At 41.8% G+C, this 9,591-nt stretch overlaps 1 pseudogene; it reads right to left on the bottom strand.

Annotated features, from left to right (window-relative positions):
• Positions 1-631: 631 nt before the first annotated feature.
• Positions 632-5,170, bottom strand: LOC123484949 (annotated as a pseudogene).
• Between the last annotated feature and the right edge of the window lie 4,421 nt (positions 5,171-9,591).

The raw sequence follows: 9,591 nt of genomic DNA on the forward strand, positions 1-9,591 counted from the left end.
GACAGGCAGCACTCTAGGTCAAGGTAAGGAAGGGGGTTAACTATGAGGTTAAGCTGTGGTGCTTGTCATTATCCAAGAAGAATGACAGTTGCGTAATGTTTTCCCCACCCTCGCGTTATGTTGAATAAGTCTGTCCATGCGGTCTCAGCTGTCCGCTTTGTAGGACTTCAGCTCTTTCACTGTGGGCCTAGATTCCAGTCTCGCTTCAACTGCTGAATTTCATTCCTAAGCTCCTCTCCGCTGAGCTTTGGTCTCCTTTAACTGTTCCTGATATGACTATTGGGGGAGAAGTAAGATTCAGAACTAAGATCATGGACTGTAGGGAAGAGGAACAATCGTTCACTTTTCAAGAGGCAAGTAATCCTAGAACCATGAAGAGTTCTGATGTTCATCATGTTAAAAGTACAGGAAGTCACCTTCAGGAGAGCTTTGTGATTGGGGGAGACCCCGGGTGGTGCCTCTCATGCTGCTCTGCGACATTGGTCAGAGGTGCTTGTGATCCCCCAGAATCTCCTTTAAGGGACCTGAGGGAAGAAGTAGAAGGTTGGTTAGTGACAAGCGTCTACTTTTCTTTAGTCTTACAGTGAAAAGGGGTTGTCATAAAAATGAATAACATTGAAAATAAGATTGTCTATGCACTAAGCCCGATCTCATTGCGGAGCTGTTCCATTTGAGCCCTCATAGATGTCAATTACATCCAACACCCTGATGGAAAAGAAAAGTAATTGAAAAAATCTGTCATAATTTAGCGTTAAGCAAGGGTAAGATGTTGTATTATGAATCCTAATCTATTGTCTTAACGACAGCAGCGGTTTGTCTTACTGCTGGTCCACTCGGTGAGTTTGCGAGCTGATCTCTTGTGGATCTGTTGAAACACCTGGTTCTGCCTATCTACCCGCCTCTCTTCCTCTGTCACAGTGAAGTAGAGCTTCCTCTGCAGCTGGGAAACCACATCTTTCTCCTCAGACAGCTTCTGCTCCAGGCCCTGGCAGCATTTCTACCAGCGGCTTACATGACAAACAAAACAACAAGAGAAAATACCAAAAATGAAGTTTCGGTCATAATCAGGGGATACCATGTGCTGTTCATTTTTTTTTATTGATGAACCAAGTGGCCAGTTTCCAGACACAGATTAAGCCTCGTCCTGCTAGAAGAGCATGATCGGTAGAGAATCTCCATTGAAGGTGCTTTTAGTCAAGGCTTAATCTGTGTCTGCCGGCTAAACAGCCCTTCTGTATTTCAGGGCACCACCTACCTGTGCATCTCTCTTGTCCTGCTGAAGTTGGCACTTTGCTGTAATGCTGGCGCGGCCTTGCCAATGTAACGGTCTTCCAGGTCCTACCTTGCCCTTCACTCCGTCCAGAACTCCTCCAACTCTGTGCGCCCTCTGGGACCGACGGGCACGCGGCTAATGTGCTGCTGAGCCTCCTCTCTGGAACAAACATCGGTAACACTTTACTTAAAGCTGGCAGGTATAATGGATTGTGATAAAATACAGATAATTGTAAAGCAACACAAAGACTGAAATGTCACACTTTGAAGCAGTGCTGCTACTCCTTTGGGACACACAATTAACCCTTACTAAATGCTAGATAATAGTCCATTTGAAGATTGGGATAAGTACATATCAAACATTAGATATTTCGCAGGAAATAATGGTTAAGAGGATATACACAATAATCATTCAAGTGATCAACTGGGCAAGATATGAAATATAAAATGAACTTTCAATCATATATTGATTAATCGTACAGTGGGGGAAGTATTTAGTCAAACACCAATTGTGCATGTTCTCCCACTTGGGAAAGAATTGAGAGAAGCCTGTAATTTTCATCTTAGGTACCGTTCAACTAGGACAGACAAATTGGAGATTTTTTTTGGCCCCCAGAAAATCACATTCTAGGATTTTTAATGAATTTATCAAATGTACAGTGGTGGGAAAGAAGTATTTGGTCACCTGCAGAACAAGCAAAAGATTTCTAGGCTCTCACGGGCCTTTAACTTCTTCTTTAAGAGGCTCCTCTCCTCCACTCGTTACCGTGTATTAATGGCACCTATTTGAACTTGTTATAGTATGCAAAAGACACCTGTCCACAACCTCAAAAGTCCACTCCAACTCCACTATAGGCCAAAGACCAAAAGCTGTCCAAAGCGAAACAAAATTGTAGACCTGCACCAGGCTGGGGAAGACTAAATCTGCAATAGGTAAGCCGCTTGGTTTGAAGAAATCAACTGTGGGAGCAATTCATTAGGAAATGGAGACATACAAGCGACTGATAATCTCCCTCGATCCGGAGCTCCACGCAAGATCTCACCCATTGTCAAAATGATCACAAGAACGGTGAGCAAAAATCCCAGAACCACACGGGGGGGCTAGTAAATGGAATAACCTGCAGAGAGCTGGGCCAAAGCTAAAAGGCAAAGCCTACCATCGTAACACACTACGCCGCCAGACTCCACTTGCAGTGACAGACGTGTCCCCTGCTTAAGCCAGTACAGTGTCCAGGCCGGTCTGAAGTTTTCGAGAGTGCAGGTTTGGATGATCCGGGAAGAGGATTGGGAGAAGGTCTTGGTCAGATGAAACCAAAATAGAACTTTTTGGTAAAAACTCAACTCAGTCGTGTTTAGAGAACAAAGAGAATGCTGAGTTGCATCCGAAGAACACCATACCTACAGAAGCATGGGGTGGAAACATCTGCGTTGGCTGCTGCAAAGGGACCAGGACGCGAATCCGTGTAAGGAAAGAGAAAAATGGGGCCATTATCGTGAGATTTTAGCAGTGGAAACTTCCATCAGCAAGGGCATTGAAGATGAAACGTAGCTGGGTCTTTCACATGACAATGATCCAAACACACCGCCCGGGAACCAAGGATGGCTTCGTAAGAAGCATTTCAAGGTCCTGGAGTGGCCCTAGAGCCAGTCTCCAGATCTCAAACCCCCATAGAAAATCTTTGGAGGGGAGTTGCAAAGTCCGTGTTGCCCAGTGACAGCCCCAAAACATCACTGCTCTAGAGGGATCTGTGGAGCAGGAATGGACCAAAATACCAGCAACAGTGTGTGAAAACCTTGTGAAGACTTACGGAAAACGTTTGACCTGTGTCATTGAACAATATATAAGAGAAGCAAAAGTATTAGAGAAACTTTTTGTAATATTGACCAAATACTTATTTTCCACCATAATTTGCAAATACATTCATAAAAATCCTACAATGTGATTTTCAGGATTTTTTCCTCTTTTTGTCTGTCGACAGTTCACGTGTACCTATGATGAAAATTACAGGCCTCTCTCATCTTTTTAAGTGGGAGAACTTGCACAATTGGTGGCTGACTTAAATACTTTTTTTTTCCCCCACTGTAATCAATAACCTGTCCTAAAAAACATAGGGTCAAAAACCGTCAATTATCTTCTCTCCAGGAGAGAAGCTTAAAGTGAGGTAGCCGGAATCCCGAACTGATGTTTTGGAAAAAAAAGACCATATTCAGATTGAATTCCAGGCTAAAGAGAGAGTCTCTGAGCAAAGACAGATTTAACATGTGGGATAGATGGATGTTCAGGCCAGGTGATCTCCCTCTGTCACGCCCCAGTGGTTAACACTTGCCATATGGCTGAGAGCTAAGCCAGGCGCCCATTTCTACCTCTTACCCCTCTCTGTCTCACTGTATTAGGCTTACTACTCATATCCACCAAGACTATGTGTGTGACAACAGCTGGCTAGTACATGATCATGGATCTACATTATTAAGTAGATGGATGAACCACAGACCTGCCAAAACCTATTTCTTTCTGACATTGAGATTATTCTAATAATCATTTAAGGTGATGGAGGAATGTTTTGAGAGGTTAGAAACAGGTTCAAATAATTGGGGGTTCAAGAATATTAGGCTTCAAGAAGTGAGGTTTCCTACATACTGGAAAAGCAATGTTCTGCATGTCCGTGAGTGTCTAAAATGATAAGGGGGTTTATGATAGTGGATCAGTAAAAATATAACTATTTAATATTAATTTTATAACTCTATAACTATTAACTTAAGTTGGTTGTTGGACTGGATGAGCTCCTGAATCAAGGTCTGTCTCCTCTCCGAGTCTGTGAGCATCGTCCGCAGCATAGTCCTGATGTCACAGGCACGACTTCTTCTCCAGAAGAACCAAGTCTATGAGCAAGATGACACACATTAAAGGTAGAATATCTTGTTCCTCCATTTTCCTTCCAGTTCTTTTTACTTATAGGCCTATATTGTTTGGGTACCATGACCACTGCCTCACTAAATAACATTGAGAAAACTAGCCAGAAACATTGAGACCCTGGCTGGCAGCCTACTGGAAATAGAAGAGCCAGTAAGTGGAACAGGAGCAATGCATGCGAACAAATGGTTTCCCTTTGGGAAAAGGCTCTTCACACAGAGGGGTGAGTTTGAGTGCTCACTTAGATGAGACAATGAACACCTAGATCCAATAATTATTAATAATTTGCACACACAGAAACACAAGACAGACAGTAGCATGTTGAGCAGTCTAAAGCATTAACACTCCTCCTTATAGACTTGTTCAACATGATCCAAGAAGTGAGTCAAGACATTTAGCTAAGATATGACAGTTCAGAACGTTACAGCAAGAAGATACTACAAAAACATACTAAACCATTACCTGCAAGGTTCTTATTCTCGACGGGATCAGCAAAGTGAACCGGCTTGAACCCATGGTGCTGAAGGAGTCTGTTTACAGCATCCCACTCTGTCTGCTCCTGCTGCAAGGTCCAAACACACAGCAAAACCACCACATCACAAAGTCCATTACAATACAACACACAATGTAGTCTGACACAGTTTGTTCCCAATTATTAAAAATGGATACAATGCTTAATGAGCTCTGCTCTACCTGAAACTGGCTGTAGGTCCACAGAAACACATATGTCTTGTCTCTTGACTGAAACACAGCATTTGTGTTCTTCCTATCCATCTCCTCTCTGGCTAAAGCAGACTCTTCTCTACTCAGTAGGCTATACATTTTAGGCTATACACACCACCCTGTCTGTTCCTGATGAGATAAAGAAACTTATATTCTAAGCGTTCCTCTTGCTCCATCTTCTATTTGACAGGAGGCTGTCAGTGTGTGAGTGTGTCAGCCTCCTACTGTACCCTCCCCCCAGTCAACACCTATAAGGGGTTATCAAATTACTTGGTCCCCCCTTTTGAGACCACCATGACAACACACAAACACACACATTGTAACAATATCTGTTCCATCTCTTCTCCACCTGCAGGGGTGAAAATAGGTTAGTTTACTAGCTAGCTAGAGATAGCAGTGATGTTGACCACATATAGGCTAGCTAGTTAGCAAGCTAACTGCTAGCCTACGTTGCTAGCTAGTTAGCCAATTCTTGCATGTTTCACAAAACAAATATATAATTCATAAAACATTCTGAATACTCATTTCCTACAATAACGTTTGGACATAACATATTCACCATGTATGTGCTTATTGTGATGATTGATTTCTCCAAAAATGTCAGTTTTCAAGTTCAAACAAACAGCAGCGGAAGTAAAGTAGGATATAGTGTGGTCCGTTTCAACCAATAAGATAAAGCAAAATGTAGGGGGAAGTTCATTTAGGATTTTGATTGGTGCATCCTGAGTTTTTCCAGACATGGGCGAGTTTGGTTTCTGCGTTCCACTAACCTAACATAGCAACCGTAAAAGACATTCCAGTTCGTTTTATTGCAGGTAATTACTGATGTCTAATATAACAGAATAGTTTGGGAATTTATAGCTACATAATTATATTATGATTACTGCACTGTTTACTTTTGAAAGCTACTTGCAATGAGCATTTCGACCCACAAGATGGCAAAGTTGCTTCAGTTGAATATAGCCATCTGCTATGAATCTCAAAATATTTTCTAGCACAGGAGGTTGGTTGCACCTTAATTGGGGAGGATGAGCTTGTGGTAATTCCTGGAGCGGTATTAGTGAATGGTATCAAATATACTGAACAAAAATCTAAACACAACATGCAATGGGGGGTGACAGGTAGCTTAGTGGGTAAGAGCGTTGTGCCAGTAACCGAAAGGTCGCTGGTTCTAATCCCCGAGCCGACTAGGTGAAAAATCTGTCGATGTGCCCTTAAGCAAGGCACTTAACCCTAATTGCTCCTGTAAGTCGCTCTGGATAAGAGCGTCTGCTAAATGACGTAAATGTAATGCAACAATTTCAAAGATTTTACTGAGTTGCAGTTCATACAAGGAAATCAGTAAATTGAAATAAATTCATTAGGCCCTAATCTAAGGATTTCACATGACTGGGAATACAGATATGCATCTGTTGGTCACAGATACCTTTAAAAAAAAAGGTAGGGCGTGGATCAGAAAATCGGTCAGTATACCAGTCGGTATCTGGTGTGACCACTATTTGCCTCATGCAACACAAACATCTCCTTCGCATAGAGTTGATCAGGCTGTTGATTGTGACCTATGGAATGTTGTCCCATTCCTCTTCAATGGCTGTAGCGATGTTGCTGGATATTGGCGGGAACTGGATTACACACTGTCGTACACGTCGATCCAGTGCATCCCAAACATGCTCAATCGGTGACATGTCTGGTGAGTATGCAGGCCATGGAAGAACTGGGACATTTTCAGCTTCCAGGATTGTGTACAGATCTTTGCGACATGAGGCCGTGTATTATCATGTTGAAACATGAGGTGATGGCAGTGGGTGAATGGCGCGATAATGGGCCTCAGGATCTTGTCATGGTATCTCTGTGCCTTCAAATTGCCATCGATAAAATGCAATTGTGTTCGTTGTCCGTAGTTTATGCTCTGCCCATACCAGTAACCCCACCTCCCACCATGGGGCACTCTGTTCTCAATGTTGACATCAGCGAACCACTCACCCACACGACACCATACACATGGTCTGCGGTTGTGAGGCCGGTTGGACGTACTGCCAAATTCTCTAAAACGACGTTGGAGGAGGCTTATGGTAGAGAAATTAACATTAGATTATCTGGCAACAGCTCTGGTGGACATTCCTGCAGTCAGCATGCCAATTGCACGCTTCCTCAAATCTTGAGACATCTGTGGCATGGTGTTGTGTGACAAAACTGCACATTTTAAAGTAGCCTTTTATTGGGATATAAACACATTTGTGCACACAATTTGAGAGAAATAAGCTTTTTGTGCATATGGAACATTTCTGGGATCTTTTATTTCAGCTCATGAAACATGGGACCAACACTTTACATGTTGCATTTATATTTTTGTTCAGTGTACATCAAACACATGGTTTGATGCCATTCCATTCGCTCCTTTCCAGCCATTATTATGAGCCATCCTCCCCTCAGCAGCCTCCACTGACTTCTAGGTATGAATTTTACCCATCACTTCATAGACTAAAACACAGTATAGACATTTGAAAATCACTCTGCCCTAAGATAATAATGTTAGTAAGAAAGAGACTAAAAGGATATCTGTCAACCTCTTACACACGAGCTGGTGCAAGCTGGTGGCATTTGGATGTCTTTCTCCCACTACTGGACAGCCACACTGGAGAAAGGGCAAACCTGTAATTGTCTCCAAGAAGGTCAAATGCAAATCTTAACCGCCACACTATCACCCATACAGTATACCCGTGAATAAATAGAGGGTCTGTTTTTTAATTAGTCTGTCTGCTTCTTTTCAGACTTTTGGCCAGGCATATTGTACATTACCCTGATGTCTCCCTTATTGACCAATGTGGTGTTGAGAAAAACAGTGGTCAGATAGAGTAAACAACCACTTGAGACTACTGGATAGAGCTGAAGCCATCTAAGAAATCCCATATTTTATCCCTAGAGTATGTGTGAAAGCTGTGTGGCTTTCAAATTCAGCTAGATAATTTCTATAGGGCCTTATTCGTTCTAGGCATCACCTGCATCCCAGTGGAAGGTAGACTGGAGTTCATACAGGCATATGGAAAGGTAATTCCTTCCCCTATAACATATGGAAATACATAGTGTTGGAATAGAACCCGTCCGAAGAGCCTCCATGGCTACTCACTGTGACCCCACATACTGTACATCAAGTCCACCAAGCAGAACATTTTAATTGAAAGCTGTAAGCCTTGAACTAGTGTGAATCATTTTGACATAAGGGGCTGTTTACACAGGGGCAGCCCAATTATGGGCAAAAGAGCTGATCTGATTGATCAAAAAAGACAAATTAGTGAAAGAAATCGAATTAGATCCGAATTGGGCTGTCTGTGTAAATGCAGCCTTATGTCAACATGATTTATGGTAGATGGGTGGTCCCTACAGAATAATACCTGTGAGCAAAGTGGATACTGGATATTGGATAACCACCATTACTTCCACCCATATAAGAAGACATTGGGCTATATAAATACGTCTTCCAATTTCGAGGAAAACAATGTTGTCTCATTAAATATTTACTTTACACTTCTAAAAGTGTAAGATGTTTTGCAAAACCTAGTTAATTAACCTCATGTTGTTATCTGAAGTGTTGTTAAATGCCACATAATGTCGCCAAATTGCCTTCTGATTGCAAATGCCAAGAGTTGACATTCACATCACCTCATGCCAGGGCCAGCTCTGCAATGTAGATTTTGGCATCCTTCTTTGTAAAAAAAATTGCATAATATTTTTTGAAATGTTGCAGGTTTTTATTGTAGTTTGTTGTTTCTCCTGCAAGTCGCCTTTCTTCAGTTTGTGTAAATGAATTAAATGTAAAAGAGCTTTTAATGCTGTCCCTTGTATTTTAAAGTAAACAGTTTAGTAGCATCTGTTTCATGTGGCCTGATGGTAGAAATGCGTTTCTTTCTGCAGCCTCAGCAGAAAGCCTGGCATTAGCTTCTGTTCTGTGGTTCTTCAAGTCTCAGGAGACTTATTCCATGTGAAATAAACAACTAAGCAACTTGTAATGTGCCATCTGATATCTATTCTAAGGCTATTTGCATGGCACACTGGTTCATTCTGTTGTAGCTTTTCTCTTTGTGACCAATGACCAATGTACTGGGTAGAAGTCAGCAGTGTATCATCACTATTTGGGATTGAGAATGAGATGCTCCCAAAACGAACATTAGGCCAACACAGCAGCATGGTTTATAGGGTGGGTGGTATACTTCTGATGAGGATGTCCTTCTGCTGTTAGAATGCTGCTATAGGAACTGAATGTTGTTAGTGTCTTGTTTTGTACGCTTTGTACAAAATAATAAAATGCAGGACGACAGGATATTTATAAACGAGCTCTTTATTAACTAGCTATATCGTGCATGTCCATGTGTCTCTGGCCATGATCATCTTAGAATGACCTCACCACCTGGGTGGTCTTAACCAATCATTGCACAGTATGATGCATCCAATTACAATTCAGTATGGTGACACATATGAATATTACATCCCCCTTCTTTTAAAAAAAAAAAAAAAATATGTGGAACAATAAAGCGTTTCTTTTGAATATATGCTCTGTAGTTTGAACTCGAGGTAAGTAACCATTTAAACTGCACCAACTGCATCAACATAACAGACAAACAATGATTCAGCATATTGTTATTTTTAGAACAAATATTTCTCAGCAACTCAGCTTTTCACTGTAGCAA

Source organism: Coregonus clupeaformis, unplaced genomic scaffold (genome assembly GCF_020615455.1).
Source record: "Coregonus clupeaformis isolate EN_2021a unplaced genomic scaffold, ASM2061545v1 scaf0505, whole genome shotgun sequence".
Lineage (NCBI taxonomy): Eukaryota > Metazoa > Chordata > Actinopteri > Salmoniformes > Salmonidae > Coregonus > Coregonus clupeaformis.